Source organism: Macaca thibetana, chromosome 11 (assembly GCF_024542745.1).
Source record: "Macaca thibetana thibetana isolate TM-01 chromosome 11, ASM2454274v1, whole genome shotgun sequence".
In the NCBI taxonomy this organism is placed as follows: domain Eukaryota; kingdom Metazoa; phylum Chordata; class Mammalia; order Primates; family Cercopithecidae; genus Macaca; species Macaca thibetana.
Window position 1 is genome coordinate 15,893,750 of NC_065588.1, and position 22,357 is coordinate 15,916,106.

The 22,357-nt window shown below is 37.3% G+C and overlaps 2 protein-coding genes across 7 annotated transcripts in view; both read right to left on the bottom strand.

The window, feature by feature from the left end:
* MGP (matrix Gla protein) overlaps positions 1-14,213 on the bottom strand; it is an 836,939-nt gene extending 822,726 nt beyond the window's left edge. The window contains exon 1 of the mRNA XM_050749510.1: positions 14,210-14,213. The gene's annotated coding sequence lies outside the window, so the exon portion shown is untranslated. The remainder of the gene's footprint in view (positions 1-14,209) is intronic.
* The window catches only part of EPS8 (epidermal growth factor receptor pathway substrate 8), a 169,485-nt gene that overhangs the window by 64,970 nt on the left and 82,158 nt on the right, over positions 1-22,357 (bottom strand). Inside the window, exon 1 of one of the 6 annotated variants that reach the window (XM_050749478.1) lies at positions 14,194-15,043. The exons of the other annotated variants lie outside the window; for them this stretch is intronic. The gene's annotated coding sequence lies outside the window, so the exon portion shown is untranslated. Of the gene's footprint in view, positions 1-14,193; positions 15,044-22,357 lie in introns of those variants that run through there. 6 annotated transcript variants of the gene reach the window in all.

Below are 22,357 nucleotides of genomic sequence, written 5' to 3' on the forward strand. Positions count from 1 at the left end.
ATCTTTTCTCAAGAAAGTTTTCATTCACACGCTTCTTTTACTTTTCACAAGAAAATAACTTTAAAAATCAATACCAGATGTTTAACCTCAAAAATCATTTTTAAATCTATTTTACAGATTGAACAAACTTACTTCAAACAAGACAAATAATGAGTAAAATTTCCTCATTATCAAATGGAATGGCCTCTTCTTTCTTCTCGACAACATTGCTGTACCCAATTTATTTCTATTCACTCCTGGATATTTGGTCCTGTCCGGGTTTTGTGTCACTAAGCTATCCTGGATTCTGTCTTATTAATGACTTTTGTCTTTTCAAATATATTATATTACTATGTCCTCTCAATAACTGTGAATTAGGCAGGACACAACCCAGCTTTGTGGGCCAAGGGGGTGAAAGCATGAACAAATACTGATTATGAAGTTTCAGGTCCTGCGATGGATATTAGGACCACCAAAGTGAACCAAACGGACATGGTCCCAACTATAGGCCTACAGTCTAGTGGGGGGAAACAGATAATGAATAAATATAAAATTTTCAGTTGTACTTATTAATATTATTACAAAGGGAACATTCATCATAACATGGATGCATATAATAAGGGAACTTAACTCAGATTGGAAGAGCATAGAAAGCCTACATAAAGAAATAATATGCAAGATCTGGTCACTTTGAGTTAATTCTTTCTCATTCTTCAGGTCTCACTTCAATCACAGTGTCCTCAGGGGAAGATTTTACTGACCTTCCTGAATAGATAAGATCCCACTATCAGACACTCTCCACACTATAAACAATTTTTCAAAGCATTTATCACATTCATAACTTTTCCTTTACTTAAATTAATACTTGACTCTTCACTAAACTCTTAGCCCCCAAAAGGCATGAATTTTTGTTTGATGACTTCTGCTTTTCAAACAAGAAGAAGGGTACCAGGCACAGAATAGGTGTTCATTAAATATTTATTCAAAGAAAGAAAGAAGGAAATTCATGTTCCACTCTTCAAAGAGTTTACTGTGTTCTTAGGGAAACAAAGTTAATTCACGTAAAACAAATAGTAAGGAATTAAGTCCCAATGTATGTAGCTCTATTTTAAATCTGTTAGAAGTTCGGAGAGGGAAAAGGCCATGAAGACTGTCTACTTTCTGGAAGGACTGGGACTTGACCTAGTTCTTTAAAAATGGATAAGAATGGCCCTCAAAACACTGGAATTTAATTCAAGCTTCCCTATCCACTGCTTAAAAGCAAGTTTATAAATTAAGAAGCAAAGAAAGATTGGCTTCTGCCCTGCACATGCACTGTACTTATAAAATTACATGTATGTTACATTGCTGTGCTCCATTTTTGTTGTTTTCCTTCTTCAGTTTATGCTTAGATACCATCAGTGGTGTGCTGGTAAACCAATTCTCAGGGTGGGACAAGGCAGAGGGCTTGATTTGTAGTGCTTATTGATTTCCATGGTATAAATATTCCCACCATGGCCAATTTCAAGCAGTCGGTGGTTTAATAGCAGCTTACGAAATTCCTAAATCCTTCACAATTGGCTCTCATAAGCCTAAAGGATCCAACTACAGCACATCATTCCTACGTTCTATAATTTGGGCCAGAACAGAGGCCTGGAATAACATTATGGAACTAGAGATAGTCTGGAATTTTAACACTATTCTTGGCACTAATTGGGCTAAGAAAGTCAATTAAGTCTCTGTCTCAATGTTCTCGTGAGTAAAACAGAGATAATTCTTCGTCTTCTGAGCTCACAGTGCTAGTGTAAAGATGAAAGGAGACAGATGTGCAAGTTCCTTCCAAAACTGAAAAAAAGGAAGTGTTCTTTCAAAGCAAGCTGCTTCATTCAGTATATAAATTAAACCCCCAGGGTTTGTGCTGATTTTGATCTGGTTTGCATTTTAAAACCACAGCAGCTGGTTTTAATGAAAAGTGATAGCCACAGCATCTCATCTTTTCATGTTTAATTGTTCAAGACAATCAAATAAATGCATGGTCTCTGTTTTGTTTCAAAATAGTGATCTGTTAGAATAAGAGAACATTAGAAAAGGGGATAGAAAATGTCAATTTGCTAAATTGAATTTTAAATATAGAAACTTTTTGTCATTTGGCAATCACAGGTTCACTTATCACGGTGGGTTATGCGGTAAATATGGAGGCTTTCAAATGTCCAATGTGAGCAATTGCAGTGTATACCATGCAAAAGAAACAATCACAAATGTTTGTCTTTTTTTCCATTAGGCTTTTAAGACATATCCAGTTTATACCCATATACGCCATATACACAATTAAAAATAATGATCAACTCTAACTGAAAAATTAAGTGTCTTTATTTTTATACACTGTTAAAGCAACCTAAAAACTAAGGAGATAAAGGTTTTTTTTTATCACTTTTAAGTTTAAAGATTCACAAATGCAGTTAACCACACTAACTACATAATTCTACTGAAAGTATACACTAACGCCATCATCATAGCTACCATCTACAGTTGGCTCTTGAACATCAGAAGGTGGGACTGCAGAGTCCACTTATAAGCAAATTTTCCTCCACTTCTGCCGCCCTGAGACAGCAAAATCGACCCCTCCACTTCCTCTCCCTCAGCCTACTCAACATGAAGACAACAAGGATGAAGACCTTCATGATGATCCACTTCTAGCTCATGAATAGTGAACATATTTTCTCTTCCTTAAGATTTTATTTTCTCCAGCTTACTTTATTTTAGAATATATAATACATATACAAAATATGTTAATCACTGTTTACATTATCTTAGGTAGACAGTAGGCTATTATTATATGTTTTAGAGGAGTCGAAGTTATACACAGATTTTCGACTGAGTGGGGGTCAGCACCCCTAATTCCTGTGTTTGCTCAAGGGTCAGCTATATTTGATTTTAAGTAACAGCATCAATTTCCTTATGAAAACACTTTTCGTAAGTCGTAGTTACTATGATTTTATTTTCTACAGAAAATAAAATTCTTTGGCAATTAGAAGGATACAAATGATACATTTAAGATCTAAGTTAAGCACATCAAAAACGTAACACACTATAATTTTCAAAAAGAAAGGAGGTGGAATGTATAAAAAATGACTTTAAGAAGAAATAAGGCTATAAGGCTAACTCAGCAGATTAAATTTGTATTAGAAAGTTTTAAGATTCTCAAATATAAGTTTTAGATTCCTTTTCTTTACTCTTGCTTGCATCTAGTATCAATTTTCAAATTGGCAGATGAGTATATAGTCATGACTCAATGTTAAAACTACCTACCCCATCTTGCTGTCATATAATTAGTAACTCTCTGCATATTTAACTGTCCTTCAAATGACTTGTGTTCTCAGAAAATATCACAGATGTTTTTTATCTACAGAAGTGTGTTTGGATATGACATTGAAACATTTATGTCTAGGTTTCAATTTAATTTAATTGATGTCTCCCAGTCTAAGTTACAAGCAAGTGGGAGGGGGCACTATCATTACTCAGGATTTTAACTAAAAGATCAGTGAAACTTAATTTCTACCAATACTTTGTGACACTGTCTACCAATGATTTTGCTTAAAACATATTTTAAAAAATCTTCTTTAAACCTCTTAAATCATCACACATTCTGTCTCCTGCAGTGTCTTCTAGAGCAATCACGTTTTAATATCTCTTACCAGTACCATTGGTAAAGATGGCACCATGTATTTTTCTATGCTATTTGTTCAAACATTGAGTAACAAAGAATTTTTATGTGTGAATAAACTCAAATAACTAATAAGGATATTAAGCTCTTGTAACAATAATGTGGTTAATGCCTGTGAAGGTATTACAATAATTTCTAGGCCATATAGAAGAATAGTATTTTCTCAAGACCAGTATCAGTGTAAATGGAGCAGTTTTATGCCTTCAAATCAACACAATAAAATCACTTAAAACAGTTAACTTAGTTCCTCTTTCTTTATGACAAAATTCTTAAGTTTATAAATTAGAACATAATTTTGGGAAAAGTCTATGATCAAATCAGAATGTTGTTTGCTTAACAAGTGGCTGAAGAAAACTACTTATAACAAAATGTAATATGTAACTTTAGAAAGAACTACTTTAGCACTAATTATGTTTGCTATTGTGATGGATTTCATAGGAAGGCCTAACACAGAAAAGAGCCATAGACATATCCGAATACTACTATTGTATTTCCCTCCAATTCTTGTCTATTCCCTGAGTTGCTATGATGACATCATCAGCACACGTGTACTATTGGATGCTATACTATACGTGGAAATTACTAATATCTCAGTTCAAAATATTGTTGATATTTTACCGACTTGGGAAACTATGCTAATTTTAAAAAGAATCACTTCTATTTATTGAGTTTTAACCCTGCATCGGGTATCATGCTAAATGCATTCTATTGTCTTACTTAATCTTCACATTAGTTTTTGAAGGAGGTACTATTCTTCATTCTCATTTTATAGATGAAGAAATTGAAACAAAGAGATTGCCATCTGTGTGGCATTTTGAAACTTAAAATCATATAGTGCCATGAATGACTGAAAATAATGTCTTATTTGCTCCTAAGGTAAAATCCTAGGCAGAAGAGAACGCAAAGGAGAAACCGAAGGAAAACATTTAATGAGCCCCCACTTCATATGACATTTTACAAATATCACCTCACTTTATCCTTAAAACATTATCGGCTAGTTATTGGCTCTATTTGTGGGTGAGATGACAGCCTCAAGGCGGTTAAGTCATTCGCCTAAGTGGTAATGATACGGAAGGGAAGGGAGTGGTCCCTTTAAATAATACAGAAGGGGAGAAGGGAAGTGCTGGGTAGAGGAAGGCGTGGTCACTGGTTAGGGCTCCACCCCCATGGACCTAGATGAGGACAGGCATTTTTGTTTTCCTGCCCAAATGTTGCATTTCCCAAGACCACCCTGGCCTGCCATGCCCCCATCCTGTGCCTATAAAAACCCTGAGAACCTAGCAGGCAGACACATAAGCAGCTGGACATTTTTTTTTTTTTTTTTTTTTTGAGACGGAGTCTTGCTCTGTCGCCCAGGCTGGAGTGCAGTGGCGCGATCTCCGCTCACTGCAAGCTCCGACCCCCCGGGTTCACGCCCTTCTCCTGCTTCAGCCTCCCGAGTAGCTGGGACTACAGGCGCCCGCCACCTCGCCCGGCTAGTTTTTTTGTATTTTTTAGTAGAGACGGGGTTTCACCGTGTTAGCCAGGATGGTCTCGATCTCCTGGGGTGGCTCAAGCCTGTAATCCCAGCACTTTGGGAGGCCGAGGCGAGCAGCTGGACATTGAGAGGGACACATCGGCAGAGGAACACCCCGACAGGCACCAGCATGCTGCAGGCCACTGACCAGCAGAATGACCCGGAGTTTGGATTTTGGCTGGGGCAGTCTGAGGAGATCCCAGGCTACTGAGCAGCCGGACTCCAGGGGAAAACCATCTCCCTTCTGGCTTCCCTCATCTGCTGAGACCTACCTCCACTCAATAAAACCCTGCACTCATTCTCCAAGCCCACATGTGAATTGATTCTTCTGGTACACCAAGGCAATAACCCCAGGATACAGAAAGCCCCCTGTCCTTGCAATAAGGTAGAGGGTCTAATTGAGCTGGTTAACACAAGCCGTCTATAGACAGCAAAACTAAAACAGCACCCTGTAACACACGCCCACTGGGGCTTCATCTGTAAACATTCACCCCGAGACACTACTGTGGGGTTGGAACCTCACAGCCTGTCCTCTGCATGCTCCCCTAGAGGTCTGAGCAGCAGGCACTGAAGCAACAAGCCACACCCGCATTGCATGCCCTGCGAGGGGGACAAAGGAACTTTTCTTGTTTCAGTAACACAAGAAGCTAAAATTAGAAGCAGAACTAAAACTCTGATCTGACTGACTTATATTCCTTTTTTTTTTTCAATAAGTTACACCATTGTGTGATAGTTTGACCACTGTGTGCCTGCCAAAAGTTTTCAGTTTTATTCACTCTATGTGCAATTATATTCTTTATTCTAATCAACATTTCTTAAAATAAGATATTAAAAATGCTAGTTTTTGGAAAGGAAGAGTATTTACTGAGAAAACTAGGATTAAATATATTTTTAATGCTAAATATCCTTTTTCCATAATAGCACCACATGCTAAATTAGTACAGTTCACACATACTTTACAAAAGCAAACAGATAAAGACTTACCAGGGCCTGACATAAACCAGCTGGGTGGGTAGATGGAAAAACATACTCTAAAAACATCTTTTAAAAAAGTTTTCTTTGGTTTTTAATTGACAAATAAATAATAGTATATATTTATAGCATACAATGTGGTGTTTTGATACATGTATAACTATGAAATGATTAAATCAGGTTAATTAGCATATCCAACACCTCAAATATTTATCATTTCTTTGTGGTAAGAACATTTTTAAACCCTCTCTGTTAGCTATTTTGAAATATACAAAACATTAGTATTAACTACAGTCACTGTGCTGTGCAATTGGTCACCAGAACTTATTCCTCCTAACTGAAACTGTGTACCCATTGTTAAGTGAATTAAGCCAGGCACAGAGATTTCACTTATACGCAGAATGTAAAAAAGTGGTATTCATGGAAATAGAAAGTAGGATGGTAGTTAGCAGAGGCTGGGGATGGGGGAAGGAGGTGGACCAGGAGAGCAGAAACGTTGGTAATATCATCTTTAATGAGACTGAAACGCCTGAATTCAAATTCCACTCTGGCGTATTAAATGGCCTCTAAAAATAGTAAATCGTAAAACATTACAGGTACAGCGAGAAGAGCTATAACCCACAGATGAGATATAATATTTTAATATTTAACCACCCTGTCACCACATGATTACCTTCCTCTGCATCACCTAGAGCAAAGGACATTAAGCAGCAAACAAAATACTGCAGGTGACTCACTGCATTTCCGTACAGCTCCTTAAGAGGATCAATCTTTTCTAAAATGTACAATATATCTTTATAAATGCTTACAACCTACAAAGTGGAAAATGGTACCTTTAGGCAACTGCTGTACTGAATTCATCCCACTTTTCTAGATCATAAATACATCTCCCGGATAGTACTACAAGTAAAAACTTAATTGTTAAACCACACAGGACTTTTTTAAAAAGCATACGAATTCTATTTTTGTAAAGGTTAAATAACTCTTTCTAGTGTATTATAATGCACATACTTACACTACCCCCAAAGTACTTCTCATATATTTTATTGACAGTCACTATTTCTCATCTCAACTTCCTCTCCTCCTGCCTGCCATAATATTCTAACATTGATTGTTTTGATAAGAGAACACAGAGGTATTATATCTTATCAAGGATTATCCATTGTTTCAATTTGTCTGTTCTATTTTAGCAATACATGGTTTTACAGATCCAATGGCCAGCAGAATGATTATATGGGGGAAGGTAATTGCTTTCTAACAGAATACTTTACTTTTCTAGGTATCAGACTGTATCAAGAGCAATATGTATAACTTTTTAAGTCTATGAAAAGTTCATGACTAAGCAGGTAAGGTAAAACCCTCAATTCTTAACTGTTCCTTCTTCCTATTATCCTATGCCTCTTAACATTTTGTCCACAAAGATAAAAATGTACTCTTTTCAAAATACTATTTTTCATTTATCTTCAAGAATAGAGGAAGTCCTAATAGGCTGCTAGAAAGTGATGCAACAAAGAAGAGTCAAGACCAAACAAAAAAGTCAGTTCCACTAACTGTCTATACTTGGCTGAATATAAAAAAAAAACAAGCCAGATTGTCAGTAGGTAATCCTACTAAGAAAACAAATCTCTAGCACCTCATCCAACTCACAGAAAACCTAGGACAAACTTTCCTTGAAGCTTTCCTGCTTATAAAGAAATTTTAGGGGGGAAAAAAAAGCATCTTTAAGAAAAGACCACATTATAGGCAATAGAAGACAGCAAAGTATGAAGTTCAAGGGCAACTAGATTAGGGGTGGATCTAGAGGATACAATCTCCCTCAAAGAATGACTAGACCAAAAAAGGCAAGAGAGGCCGGGCACAGTGGTTTACTATGCCTGTAATCCCAACACTTTGGGAAGTCAAGGTGGGGGTATTGTTTGAGGCCAGGAATTTGAGACCAGCCTGGTCAACAGAGTAAGGTCCCAGTTCTACCAATAATAAAAAAAAAATTTAAAAAAAGAAAGAAAGATAATGACTTTTAGAAATGTATAGTATAATGGGGCAGAGAGACATCCAAAAGATCATTTATAGTGCAGTGTGGCAGGTAGAAGGTCAGTATGCAAGGCCTGCGCCTAGGGCTGGAAGCGGGAGATATTCAGTTCCTAACTGCCTTCCTTCACAGGCTGTGATGCAGGAGCTAAGCCAGAAGGCAAAAGAGAAGAGCAAAGGCAGGAGATGGCTTTGGACACTTAGGAAACTGTCAGCAGTTTGGTAGGAAGTTATGAGGGATGAGGTTGGAGATGAAGTGAGAATCATATCACAGAGGACGAATTACAGATACACCACATTTTTGTGAGACTAAAGTTCAGTGTTTATTTATTGTATCTATGTAAATGCTATTCACAGTATACTAAGAATACCCTTCCATTTTTATACATTTGTCTTCTATTTGTTAATAATTATCCCCCGCCCAACTTTTAGTGTTCCTATGTCCCCTCGTTAATTTTATTACTTTACACCACCAGAAGTGGAGCCCTCCTTTCAATACACTGAAGCACTACCCATTCTATCATTACTCTAACATTTCTGTCTTTCTGCAGGCTTCTTTCCCAGATATATGACTGCTCCACTTGAACTGATTACTCTCTAAGGTCCGAACAGCTTTCATCATGGGATCCACATTCCTCACCGCCCTGTGTATCCCCTTCATCTTCCTCCTGTCTTGGAGCCTTGCTTCCTGGATCCTGGACCTCCCTCTTTCCATGCTTTTTCTTTTATATTTTGGTACGGCACATACTTCAGGGAACTTCCTGAGAAAGAGTATTAGAAAAGTACATTTTTCAAACTTTATGACAAAAAATGTGTTTATTCTACCTTTACACATGATGGACTGTTTGTCTTGGTTTCAAATTGTAGATTTTAAGAGGTTTTTTGTTTTTTGTTTTTGTTTTGCCACAGAATTTTGAAGCCATTGTGGTTCTGTCTTCAATGGCCCCTGCTGAATGTTAGGGGCCACTCTGACTCCCGATTTTTTGTATAGAGCCTGTCTGTTTTCTTCTGTCTGGAGTCTAGGATCTTCATTTTTACCCCTGATGCTCTGAAATGTTATGGTGCTATACATTGGTATGGGTGTTTTTTGAAAAATTCAGCATATTGGAAACACAATAGGCCTTTTCAAACTTGAACATCATTTTCCTAAAGTCCAGGAAATTTTCATTTGCTATTTCTTTCATAGTTTCCTTACTCTATATATATCTCCTTTTTCTAAAAAATTCAGTTGCTCAGAGTAGGACCTCATGGTCTAAGTCTCTACTTTTGTATTTTCTCTTTTGTTTTTCATTTTGTAATTTTTTTTTTTCTACTTTCTGGGTAGCTTCCTCTTTTTTATCTTCAAAAAACATTTTGAGTTTCTTATTTCTTCTATCAGTTCCATTTTCCAGGAGTACATAAGAAAAAGAAAGCTTCCTTTTCTTATAGTGTCTATACTTATTTTGTAATTACAGTATATTCTCTGATCTTTCTGAGTACATTCATGATAATGTTTTTAAGTTTTCTTCTCCCTTCATTGTCTCTTTATGACAATTTCCTTGTTTTCTCTAGGTTTGTTTTGGCTCCTGAATTGCTTTAAATATCAGGTGATTACTGGTTATTACTCATATTGAAGATAAAGCCCTAAAAAGCTGGCAAGAAAGTCAGTGTATATGGGTGGGGATGGTGAACAAGTGGGCTTCCCTGCACAGCAGTCCTGTTTGTAGACCCCAACCATCAGTGTCTACAGGTCTTTTGCATAGATCAGTCAGGTTCTCCAGGGAAGTATCTTCCAGTTCCACGTTTAGAGAATGTAAAGCTGACTGCCAAAACTTCGGCAGTAAGTGGAAGAAGTCAGTCAGGGTGTCTTGCTGTTTAGTAAGCATTTCATTTCATCTTTCACCCTCTCTCTGTGCCTTGGTATCCCCAACCGAGTCCTCTAGTTCACATTCTCCACAGAATAAACTACTGGTTTTACTGGAGTGTGAGGAGGCAGCTGGGATCCAAGTTCACTTTAAACACATGACTAATACGTCCTACTATTCTCAGCCTCACGCTCACTGTCGAGGCAGTTGGAGGTTCTGAAGTGAAAATAAGGTTGTTTCTCAATGTCTCTCAATAGTAGCTTAGGTTTCAGCATCTGAGGACTTCTAGGTTAATCACAATTATCCACAGGCTTTACAGAGTCCCTTTGTCTCACTGGCTTTCTGCATTTTAAAAATCCCTTTACTGTTATTTTATTTGGAGGAAGTGAAATAAATGCATATACTATCATGGAATACTATGCAGCCATAAAAACAAATGATATCATATCCTTTGCAGAGACATGGATGAAGCTGGAAGCCATTATCCTCAGCAAACTAACACAGTAACAGAAAACCAAACACTGCATATTCTCACTCATAAGTGAGAACTGAACAATGAGAACACATGGACACAGGGAAGCAAAAAATACCAAGGCCTATCAGATAGAGATGGGGCAAGAGGAGGGAGAGCATCAGGACAAATAGCTAATGCATGCCGGGCTTGATACCTAAGTGACGTATTGATAGGGGCAGCAAACCACAATGGCACATGTATACCTATGTAACAAACCTGCATGTTGAGCACATGTATCCCAGAACTTAAAGTAAATTTTTTCAAAAAATGAAACAAATGTATATGGTTAGTCTGCCATTTTTCTGTAGCATATTTTCATTGTCTAAACATTAAGAAATATTTGTCAATGAAAAACCCAAATGAAAAATTCAAGTCACCTCTAATATGAACTTGAGAGGTTCAGGTGGACTATGAAATATGAGTACAAGTTTACACTAAAAATAAAGGTACCATAACAACCAGAGTGAAAGTAACACACACAAAAAATTTACATTTGACAAAGTCAGCTGGTATTTTGGTAGTATATGTTTAACTACCTATTGTTATTATAACAGCAAACTCTGTTTTCAAATCCCAGAGAAAAAACAATGCTCTAAAGCATGGACGTGAGGCAATATCCCCAGTTAAATCAGACATTACTGTTCATGAAAAGCTCTTGCTTTAATTGCTTTTCTAGAAATTATTTAGGTGCCTAAATAAAACGTGGAATTCATCCTTAGGTAAATAACCACTACTTTATACATTTTCATTAATGTTTTTCCCAAAAAGAAGCCCATTTAAATTGATAAGTTGGGCTGGGCGCGGTGGCTAAAGCCTGTAATCCCAGCACTTTGGGAGGCCGAGACGGGCGGATCACGAGGTCACAAGATCAAGACCATTTGGGTGAGGTGGCGGGCGCCTGTAGTCCCAGCTACTCAGGAGGCTGAGGCAGGAGAATGGCGTAAACCCGGGCGGCGGAGCTTGCAGTGAGCCGAGATCGCGCCACTGCACTCCAGCCTGGGGAACAGAGTGAGACTCCGTCTCAAAAAAAATAAATAAATAAAAAATAAATAAATAAATAAATAAATTGATAAGTTGGGAACAAATTATTTGTGAACTACTCCAAAACAAAAGCAGAGATACCTGTGCATTAGTTTTAAAATTCAAGTCGCCTGTAAAAGTAGTATGAAATTCTCTTCTCTCTTCTTGAGAGTTTACCTACTTACATAGTCATAAAATATAAAGGAAGAACAAAAAGTTAATTCCAATGTGAAAATATAATTAAGCCTATTATATTTCATATTTAAAAGTCAGTAAATATAAGCTTTGACTATGAATAGCACTACCTTTGAAAAATGTGCGATTATAATAGAAGTTCTCCAAACCAGCAGTAAAGTTCTTCATAACCATGAAATCATCCATGAATGAGGTAAATTTAGACATATCTTACTATTTCATTATTGTAAAAATAATGCTTATTTATTAAGTATTTTAATGCGTCAGCCACTGTGCAAGCACTTTACATGCATTATCTTACTTCTTATTAAGAGGTAATAAGAACTTCTTATTCCTACTTTAATGAGAATCTGAGACTTATTAGAGTTATAAGTAAAGGTAATTTGGCCATGACATCAGCAACAAGTTGTGCTTTTAACCACTATTATATACTTTCCTTTTACTAATGATAAATCCAGTATTTTGAAGTTGGCTGGGGAAATGTCAACATGGATTAATTAAAAACTAAAAGAACTTTTATACATGATTATTCAAACAAGATTCATTCAACATTAATTGGCAACTGCCAATCTTCATTCATTCACTCATTCATTTAACAAATATTTACTATGTAACCAGAATGTGCTACGTAACCATCAGTGCTCTCGCACAATCCAATACAACTTCTTAGAATAATAGAAATGTATTGTATTAGCACCGCTCAATACAGTAGCTGAGCACAAGTGTTGAGCACTTGAAATATGGCTAGTGCCACTAAGAAACTTAAGTTTTATTACATATAAATTAGTTTAAATTTAAATGCTAATAACCACATACAGACTAACAGCTACCACACTAGACAGGGTAGCTCTACATATTGAGTGCACAGTTAGCAAAACAGACAGGGCTCCTACCTTCATGGAGCTTACAATCTAGTGAGAGGAGAGCACGAAATAAGAAAATGAGGTGGGGCGTGGTGGCTCACACCTGTAATCCCAGCACTTTGGGAGGCCGAGGTAGGTGGCTCACCTGAGGTCAGGAGTTTGAGACCAGCCTGGCCAACATGGTGAAACCCCGTCTCTACCAAAAATATAAAAATCAGTCAGACTTGGTGGCAGCCACCTGTAATCCCAGCTACTCGGGAGGCTGAGACAGGAGAATCACTTGAGCCCAGGAGGTGGAGGTTGCAAAAAGAATAAATATGACAACTTCTGTTAATTTGTTAAAAAGTAAAAACAAAACAGATAGCATTTATAAGATACAAACACAGACTGCATCAAACCTAGCTATGAACTTCTCAAAAGTACGGGACAGATTCATTCGGAAAATGTTATCTCAGGATTTCTCTATTTAAAATCCAGGATAATTAATCTACCTTTAAAACAAAGAATTTATGCATTTATTGAAGGTGTTTTTAATGTTTCAAGACAGGTGAAACAATATTCTGTTGACAAAAAAATATGTGAAAATAATTCTGAATGAGAATGCTATTATTTACTGTATTTCAGGTAGCAGTTTGAACATAAGCAAAACAAACTAAAAGACAGTAGGGATGAAGAAACACAAAAATAAAACAGTAAAATCTATAAAACACTAACTTTAGAGACTTTCCAAGTTTAAGAACATGGACTTGACTGGGCGCAGTGGCTCACGCCTGTAATTCCAGCACTTTGGGAGGCCAAGGTGGGCAGATCACGAGGTTAGGAGTTCGTGACCAGACTGGCCAGCATCATGAAACCCCGTCTCTACTAAAAATACAAAAAATTAGCTGGGTATGGTGACACATACCTGTAATCCCAGCTAATTGGGAGGCTGAGGCAGAAGAATTGCTTGAACCCAGGAGGCGGAGGTTGCAGCAGAACATGGACTTGATGAATCAGAAGGTCAGAGAAAAACACCTGAACTGCTATTCCACTTGGGAAGAAATGGGGCTTTTTTACACGTCCAGTTTTAGGCCAGTGTCAATTTATAAAACCCCAGAAATATTTGCCAGGAATTACATTCCTAAACTTGGGCATCTGGAATTAAAACCAAGCAGAAACACACCACTTTATAGTGAATTAATAAGTGAAAAACGGTGTTTGGATTAGCAGGCAAGGGAGAATGACCAAAGAACCTTCATGTTCTCGGATCACATTATGTAGATTTTTGTTTGGGAATTTCAGATAGATTTGTTTGCATAAGCAGGCTATTTTAGGTCAGAAGAGGAGATTTGAAGAGGGAATTATCCTAAGGCCAGCATTTGCATTTCTTTCTTTCTATTCCCACAGTTCCCATCTCTAAGCAACTGGGAAAATGGCCTGTAGACTGAAGAAGGGAAAACTTGAGGGAGAAGCACAAATTGATTAAAATGCGTTGCTTATAGGAAGAAAAAGTTTAATTTTTCTAAATAACCCCCCAAATTAGTTCTAGCTCTTGATTAAACAAATGGGATATCACTTACATGGCATAACTGCTGTCCCCCATTCTAAGCCAAATGGTGGTACAAAATCAGGGCGCGAAGGAAAACTAAACTATTACTAACTGCCGATAGCAGTGATAGCAGGAAGAGGAAGAGGCAGAGCAGCAGCAGCAGCGGCAATGGCTTACATCTAGAAAACACGGCGTGACAGGCACAGTTCTAACTGCTTTCCATGTGTCATTTTCTTTTAATTGTCACAACTGCCTCATGAAGTAGGAACAATTATCATTCCCACTTTACAGATGAGCAGGCTAGGTACAGAGTTTAATAACATGTTCACTGTCAAAGAGGTAATTAATAGTAGATGTGGGATAAAATTCAACCGCTTTCCCACATAGAGGAAAATAATGGCTAGAGTTTTTTACCCAAAAATCACATGGTCACATGACCTCTAAAAAGAACTACAAGCATTTTTTTTCCTCATTTGCCAAAAATTACAGATGATAGTCCTACATCTGTATAAAAAAGACCTGATAATCTAGCTTTACTGGTAAGTAAGAAGAAAAGGGAACTGGATTCTGAAAGTTTAAGAAGTCCAAGCGGAAGATGATCAGGATTATTAGAAATAGTATCAATATGAAGGCCAAGGTAGTACCAGAATAAAGACAATGGACACTAGAATGACAAAAGAATCACCAAATTCCAAAGGAGCATGGCATCACCTTGACTTTATTCCATTAAGTTCATGCTTATTACAGAAATTTCTCTATGGGAACATATTTCCAGTTGTATAAAAGCTATCAATAAAACTAGAAATGACACTTTTATATCCAACTTTGAGGCAACATGTGTTTTACAAAGCATGGGGACATGTGAATGATTATCAAAGAAATATGTATTTTAAAAGACTTTCTGAAACTGTTTAATAAAGGTAAAATGGAAAAACTCTAGAATTTCCTAAAATCTTTTATAAAAAATTATGCCTGTGAATCTTTTATTACTTGGCCAAATGGAGATGTTTATCTCAAATCTTCTTATAAGAAAAGACAGAATAAAACAATGTTCTAAAAGTAATTTTAAAATCTTACTAGAAAATACTTTAATCAAGTAAGTTAAAACAGAAAATATTCAGCAGCTCCAGCTTCTAACAAGAAGTACTCAAGGCAAAGAACAAGCAGTGTCAACTAGACGCCCCAACCCCCTCTTTAACTTAACCTCATCCACACAGTAAACAGACATCTCTCTCCTCCAGCCCCTCCATGTTGATCTCTCTTATTGCCAGCCAACTTCCTTATTTTCCTCAAATGGAGTGGAAAAATAAATCTTCATCCTTTAAAAAAAAAACAATTTGGCTGCTAAGAAGCCCTGGGAATAGCACGTACCAGCACATAGTAGCACATTCAAACTAGTTAGCTGGGGAAAACATGACTTTCCCTGCTCTCCTAAGAACTGAGCTGTTCAATTCCAGATCCTATCAAAGAAATTTTTCCAGGATACCAGTTTATAATTTAGGTGATAGGAGATTCAGTGTTTACAAGAATGGTGTTTTATCTCAACTGCCACTGTTGAAACCTCAGGGAAGGTCAGTTTTGCCAAGAGCCACATGACTGCTTCCCCATTATGAAGGAAATAGGATAAAACAATGTAGCATATTCTTGTAAATGTTGTATATGTCAAGAATGAAAATTAAAGACTCCAACTAATCAAGGCCCAGATGCTTCAGATTTGAAAAAATGAAAATGACCATCAATCTACTAATATAAATGGGCAAAGGACAGATGATCCACAGCATGGCTCACCACAACCTACAAATGATCCCTCCACCAATTTGACTGCCCCTGCAAACCTTACAGAACGCTGCTCCCCAAGAGGAGGAGAGCAAGCTTACCCACAAGGCAGTTTCCTAGAGTCCAAAGACCTATCCCTAAAAGCAAGTAATACTTCTGTTGAGAAGAAAAATGCCTTTGAGTTGCTTTTTCATAGCTATTGGAAATAATAAAAACTTACTGAGTATGTCCCAGTGCTCTTATTGTGGTATTTTGCCATAGTGAAAAGAAAACAGTATGAAGATGAGCAGCCCTGAGTGTAAATCCTGACTAACATCTCTCTGTGACCTTAAGTCACTATCCTATCTCAGCCTCGGTTTACTCATCTGTAAAATGAGAATGATTGTTATGAAGATTATATGCAAAAACACACACAGATCATTTGACATCTATATCTATCAGTTCCTTTATTTTCCTGCAGAATTATATATTTAAGAGAAAGAGAAAAGTTTTCTTTAAATATTAGTTATAAAATGAAATTCACTAAAAACCAGTTGCATTCAACCAATTACAACTCAAGAGAAACATATGACAATTAAACAGTGTTACCAACTACACACTCACGCATACAATTTTTCAGTGTACAATTCAAAGTTCACCACAATTTTGGCTTACATAATTTTTCTAGTAATCCATATTCTCTCAAATACTCCTACATATAAACCTTCATTCCTACCACTCTGTCCTGAGCATATCTTGACTGACTCACCTTTAAGTGTCTGTTCTTATCCTAAATGCCCTTTCCACTACTTTATACCTCCCATTTAGCAGTTTCTCAATTCCTCAATTTCCACCCCTTTTTAAAAGTCTTCCCTTAGGCCAGGTGCGGTGACTCACGCCTGTAATCCAAGCACTTTGGCAGGCTGAAGTGGGCAGATCACAAGGTCAGGAGTTCAAGACCGGCCTGGCCAACATGGTGAAACCCCACCTCTACTAAAAACACAAACATTAGCCGGACATGGTGGTGCCCAACGTGTAGTCCCACCTACTCTGGAGGCTGAGGCACAAGAATCGCTTGAACACAGGAGGCATTTTGGCAAATGAAGAAAAAAATCCTTGTAGTTCTTTTTAGAGGTCATGTGACCATGTGATTTTTGGGTAAAAAACTCAACATTAACAATATCTAGTCAATTGGCAATTATTTATCATGTTTAATGTTTTTTAACGTGGTTATGAAGAACCACTCTAATGTATTATTTTCTATCTTCTAAACAACTCTGAGTTGTGGCAAACTAGTACAGTCTTTTGCAAAATAATCCTCGAACTGAAATTGTGCTATAAGAGTTATATGAGTGTGCTACAAAAGAAGTCATAGAATTCTAATGACTAAAGTGTATATTATCACCAATATAAATTCCTCTAAAATTTACGCAACTGGTCACCTGACTCCACTCCTTTCTGAAGCAAAACTGATATGAAAACAGAAACTAATTTAGAAGTACAGAATTAAATTGAAAATTTAGGCCGGGCACGGTGGCTCAAGCCTGTAATCCCAGCACTTTGGGAGGCCGAGACGGGCGGATCACGAGGTCAGGAGATCGAGACCATCCTGGCTAACACGGTGAAACCCCGTCTCTACTAAAAAATACAAAAAACTAGCCGGGCGAGGTGGCGGGCGCCTGTAGTCCCAGCTACTCGGGAGGCTGAGGCAGGAGAATGGCGTAAACCCGGGAGGCGGAGCTTGCAGTGAGCCGAGATCCGGCCACTGCACTCCAGCCTGGGCGACAGAGCGAGACTCCGTCTCAAAAAAAAAAAAAAAAAAAAAAAAGAAAATTTAAAGAGAAATTTATTCCACAGAATTTCTATAGTCCCAATTAGAAAAAGAGCCTCAATGCCAACTGAGCAGAAAAACCAATGAAGGCACTGCTGTTAGTGTAGCCATGTATCAATGATGATTTTAACATCTGAAAAGCAGAACTTTTGGTAAAAGTATGTCTATTTATATCAAGGAGGTTCCAAACTGACTCAGAGGAAAAAGTACTATGCTCTGACTCACCAAGACCACTTCCTGAAACACCCAATGTTTTTCTTGGAAGGAAGTCCATACAAGTGCCATTTCTTTCAAACACTGATTAGACAAAATTGAAGTCTATCACAAAATAGACAAAGGACATATATTTTCTAAACCCAGCCAGGTTTCAAAGTAAACATATGGTCAGGAGAAAGAAGACTTCAAAAATAGTCAAAAATTGGTAATATAAGGTATATTATAAAGAATAAACTACTACCTACCTGTGTCCATCGTTATACCATAGTCTCTTAATGATAAACAACCTTATGACTTCAATCTGCTAAATTAACTAATATCTTTGGCTTCAAAACAGTCACTTTTTAAACAGGTAATTCTTTTCTCTCTCTGAATCAACTGTGTCACCAATATTTTATAACAATTTACAAAAACAATAACACTAAGTCCATATATGTGTCAAACATTGTTGTAAGTTCTTTGCACTCATTAATTCAATTGATAATCACAACTCTAAAAGGCAGGTACTACTTTCATCTCCAGTTTACCGATGAGGAAACAGGGGCACAGAACAATGAAGTGCCTTGCCCAGTATCACATATTTAGTACATGGTAAAGCCTTAAACACAGGCAGACCAACACAAGAGCCCAAACTCAGATTCTATGGTGTGTCTGTATGTGTGACCCATCCCCCTTTAGAATGCTTGATAGTAACTTAAACACACTTAAGCATACACACACACACAATTACACATATACAGATATGTATTAACATTTCACATCTACATAATCCATGCCTAGATTCAGGTATGTCCTTCTCATCCATTAGTTTAAAAATTTTAATGAAACTAATTATATCAATAGGACTTTAGTACAAATAACACCAAGTCTTCAATCTGAAAGAACAACTACTTGGATAAGCTTTGAAACATTACACTGTCCAGATACATTTATGTCAATCTCACTTGTTTTTTAGTTTTGAAACATTGGAAATATCTCACGGATCTATAAAAACACCAAAACGATACTGCCCTGGATACAGCCCTTAGGGGAAGAAAAATAACATAACATTTCCTTCTTCAAAATAACAAGCAATTAAATGGGATCTTGCTGTTTGTTTCCTCTTGAGTAATCTAGACTAAAAAGAGTTCAAACATCTGACTCTTACAATATTTTGCTTTCAGTAGAAAGGCCATCCTTTCAGATGTCAAGTCAGCTAATAAGTATTCACTCATATTTATAACTGGTTCATGGAAACTAGTTTAAACATTAAATGACTACACATGTGAAAAAGAAATTCTTAAGTAGTTTGTGAGTCAGGCTAAGCACCATGAAATAAACCACATTTCTCTGCCGTGAAGATTATTAGGAGGCAGTATAAGAAGAACAAATTTATTCCAAAAGGGCAAAGCCCTTACAGCAGCAGCCTAAGGAAACAGAATATATTCCCACTGTTAACACCACTCTGGAGATGCTAAAGATTCCGAGGCGTGGCCGGGCGCGGTGGCTCACGCCTGTAATCCCAGCACTTTGGGAGGCCGAGGCGGGCGGATCACAAGGTCAGGAGATCGAGACCACGGTGAAACCCCGTCTCTACTAAAAATACAAAAAATTAGCCGGGCGCGGTGGCGGGCGCCTGTAGTCCCAGCTACTCAGGAGGCTGAGGCAGGAGAATGGCGTAAACCCAGGAGGCGGAGCTTGCAGTGAGCCGAGATCGCGCCACTGCACTCCAGCCTGGGCGACAGAGCGAGACTCCCTCTCAAAACAAAACAAACAAACAAAAAAAAAAACAAAAACAAAAATAAAGATTCCGAGGCGCTCTTGGAAGCCTGACTGTCCAGTGTGAGACAGTATCATGTTGGGAGAGTATCATCCTGTTTCCTTAAAATCTATCGTTTTACACAGGCAACAAGGTGAATAAAATTCTACCACTGGAAAGTAATTCATTCTTTTGAATTAAGCATTTTCATCCATAGGAAGCACTTTTAAACTACAAACAGTTCTGGGAGTAATAATGTATTGTATTATATCATTAACATTTAAGTGTGGATTATGAGATACTTTCTCCTAGGATAAGAGGACTCTGGGGTAATGTATGAATGCCCATGAGATCAGTGTCTGGAAATCTTCATAGAGCAGCAGCAAGCTACTGAAGAAAAAAAATGCATGCTCAATACTTTTACCTATCTCTAAAACATATATCCAGTATATAAATATGAAGAAAAAAATTGCATGCTTAATATTTTACCTATATCCAATACATATATATCCAGTATATTAATTATGAAATTATGAAAGGAATTCTAGCTTATGCATGCAATGGTTATTAAAGGTAAACATTCTATAGAGTGAGGAAAACCACACGAGAAGTTCATTCAGGTCCAGGTGCGGTGGCTCACGCCTTTAATCTCAGCACTTTGGGAGGTCAAGATGGGCAGATCACAAGGTCAGGAGATCGAGACCATCCTGGCCAACATGTTGAAACCCCATCTCTACTAAAAATACAAAAATTAGTTGGGTGCAGTGGTGTGTGCCTGTACTCCCAGCTACTCGGGAGGCTGAGCCACAAGAATTGCTTGAACCCAAGAGGCAGAGGTTGCAGTGAGCCAAGATTGCACCGCTGCACTCCAGCCTGGTGACAGAGTAAGACTCTCTCTCAAAAAATAAATAAATAAAAATAAAAATAAATACAAAAAAGAAGTTCATTCGGTATTTTTTGGACATTTATGCCTACAAGGTATTGTGCTTTGCATGATGACATATAATAAACATATTTCTCTCTTCTGGGAACATTCAGTTTAGCAAGATGGATAGATATACAAACAGATAATTACAATGCATTTTAGTAAAGGTTATTATGGTATAAACAATGTACTAGGAAAGCGTCTACCTATGGAAGCTGCTGGTAGGTTTCATATAGGAACAGACAGTAAAATCAGGTCTTGAAAGACAGTGAGGAGTGTACCAGTTGGTACATGTATAGGTAGTCAGAGAACATTCCAGACATACACAAAGGATATGGAAGGACATGAATTTCAGGAAATAGTGAGATATTCAGTGTGGTTGCAATATAGAATATATAAAAAGAAGATGTGAGGAAGAAAAGCTTGATGCCAGATTGTGAGGGGCCTTGTAGAGCATATAAAGGAGTTAGGACTTAATCTTTTAGGAGATAGTAAGGAGTAACAATCATAGTACTAATGTTTAAGAAAATAACTATGCAGGCATTCTGGAAGGCAGAGTAGATCAGGGAATGAAGTTGACACTTTCAGGAAGCAAAGTTGATTATTTGAGATAATTGTGTCTGTTTCTTTCATTTCTATGGGAATCTTCCCACCTGTATTCTGCTCTATGTATTTTTTTTTTAAAAAAACTTAGACTCACCTTTGTTATTCCCCTAATGTCTCCAAACTCCATTATTCTCCAAAGAGAAACCAATATACTAATTTTAAATGTGCCCACCACTTACCTCTAAGGACACAGACCATACTTCCTAGAATTATTAGTTACAAAAGAAATCCAATGAAGGTATTTTCACCCTATTTTAGAGAAGTTCATTTTAAAATTCGAAAGACGATAAGAATAGAGGGTTTTGCTGTTGAGTTTTTTGTTCGTTCATTTAAAATATCCCTTTAATGGTGTAGTCATTGTGGAAAACAGTATGGCAGCTCCTTAAAAAAAAATCAAGCATAGAATTACTATATTATCCAGCAGTTCTTCTTCTGGGTATATTACTCAAAAGAAATGAAAGTAGAGACTAGATATTTGTACACCCATGTTCATATCAACAGTATTCACAAGAGCCAAAAGGTAGATGCAACCCAAGTGATGTCCATTCACAGATGAATAAGTAAAATATGGTATATCTACATAAAGGAATGATTTATCCTTTAAAAGGAAACAGACATCTCTCACACATACTACAACATGGAGGAACCCTGCAGCCATTACACTAAGTAAAATAAGCCAGTCATAAAGGGACGAATACTCTATGATTCTACTTAAATGAAGAACTTGGAATAGTCAAATTCAAAGACACAGAAAGTAGAATTGTGGCTGCCGGGACTGTGGAGGGTAGAGAATGGGCAGTTATTGTTTGGGGGCACAGAGATTCCATTCAGGAAGATAAAAAACTCCTAGAGATGGATGGTCATGATGACTGCACAACAATGTGAATACACTTAATGACAATATGCTATACATTGAAAGATGGTTAAGTTGGTAAATTTAATATCAACTTTATCACAATAATTAAAGAAATCTGAGGAACAAATGAACTACTGAATGTCTGTGAGCCTATCAGGTAGAGCTACCTGGTCTGTAAGGCAAAGGCTAGAGCTTATTGTAGCTGCTTCTGTTATGGGGATGTACTAGAAGATTAACAATCTCCTTTGTGTGCATGCACGCGCACACA